This window comes from Aplysia californica, unplaced genomic scaffold (assembly GCF_000002075.1).
Source record: "Aplysia californica isolate F4 #8 unplaced genomic scaffold, AplCal3.0 scaffold00369, whole genome shotgun sequence".
Classification (NCBI taxonomy): domain Eukaryota; kingdom Metazoa; phylum Mollusca; class Gastropoda; order Aplysiida; family Aplysiidae; genus Aplysia; species Aplysia californica.
Window position 1 is genome coordinate 718,107 of NW_004797639.1, and position 1,410 is coordinate 719,516.

The following is a 1,410-nucleotide window of genomic DNA, read 5'->3' on the forward strand; positions in this document are numbered from 1 at the left end:
CCTTTCCTTTCAGTACAGCTATTGACCTGTTCCATACTATAAGGCTATTTGAAGGGTACCCAACATCTCGTTAAGAGTTCACTCACTGATAACACTTCCAACATGGCGGACTCTCAGATTCAAACCAAAACAAGGGTCTTCTCGAGCATCGGCACCCATTAATCTCTCTCTCTCTCTCTCTCTCTCTCTCTCTCTCTCTCTCTCTCTCTCTCTCTCTCTCTCTCTCTCATGGAAAGAGAACATGGCAAAGTTAGGGGGAGAAATCATTGTAGGCCAAAACGAATTGAGTCTCGACATGGTTTGACAGGGTGTGTAGTTCAACAACACCACTGTACTCACGTCATGTGTTTACCTCTGTCTTGGTATCATTTCTCAGTAGTCTCCTCTATAAAGGCCCAAAGAGAACTATGGCACAGATAGTAGCGCGTCAGGTGTGTGTCCACAAGTGCCCAGGTTTGTTGACTTAAGAGACAAGGATGGGCGAAATGAGGTCAGTCTAGGCTTTGGTGCTGTGCTAACGTGCGTGAGAATTGTGACGTCACGATATAGTGAGTAGGTAAAATATATAGCCTGCTGTCAGCGTGTTGGGGGTCTGTCATAAGTCTATCTTGGATAATTATGAGTCTGAGGTGAGTCTGTCACTGACATATGGCGCCGACATGCAGCTCAGTGACAAGACAAACGTACACGTACAATGGTCGAAGGTACTCACCTATAGTACCCAAAGGGAAGGGTTGTAGAGAAGTCCTGGTACCGTGGCAGTGCTCTGTGATAAGAGAAACGGCTAAGAACAGAGCTAGGCGGGGGAGGGAAGCCATTGCCTGTTGGCCTCCAGCACACGGGGAACGTTTGTTATAAATCCTGGAGAGTTCAGTACTGTCCACCCCCCGACATGGTCTCTGGCTGGCCCGTGTGTGCCTGTGTGTCCGCTCACCACAAACTTCCCTTCCAGCTCCAATATGGCAGGCACCTAATGAATATTCATGTCCCCTCGCTGACGTACACTGACGTTATTCCCCTGAGGAAGGCCTTCCCTCAAGCTCATTATGAAAATGGCGGCCAGCTGAATGGTGGTACAACAAGGATCCCCCCCTCTCTCCACCGCGAGACAACGACGACTCTGCGCCAACCAACACGAGCACTTCTGGAACCGCACGCACTCACAGACACACGCGCGCGCACCGCACAGGGAGAGGGAGCCGGGGAGAAAGCAGGGCTAGTAGTGCTGTGTCCTCGAACAGACTACCCACAGTTCGATGAAGACCGCCCGAGTCTTGAGGTGTGTGTCAACACACCACCCGCCACCCGCCCGTACCCACCCGGCAATCGTCGATAACACCACCGTAGCTGTGAACCATCTCTCTCTCTCACTCTCTCTCTCTCTCTCTCTCTCTCTCTCTCTCTCTCTCT

General features: G+C 51.1%; 1 long non-coding RNA gene across 1 annotated transcript in view; it reads right to left on the reverse strand.

The window, feature by feature from the left end:
* The window catches only part of LOC118478109, a 26,025-nt gene extending 24,720 nt beyond the window's left edge, over positions 1-1,305 (reverse strand). Inside the window, exon 1 of the long non-coding RNA XR_004858813.1 lies at positions 713-1,305. This is a non-coding gene — a long non-coding RNA (uncharacterized LOC118478109). The remainder of the gene's footprint in view (positions 1-712) is intronic.
* Between the last annotated feature and the right edge of the window lie 105 nt (positions 1,306-1,410).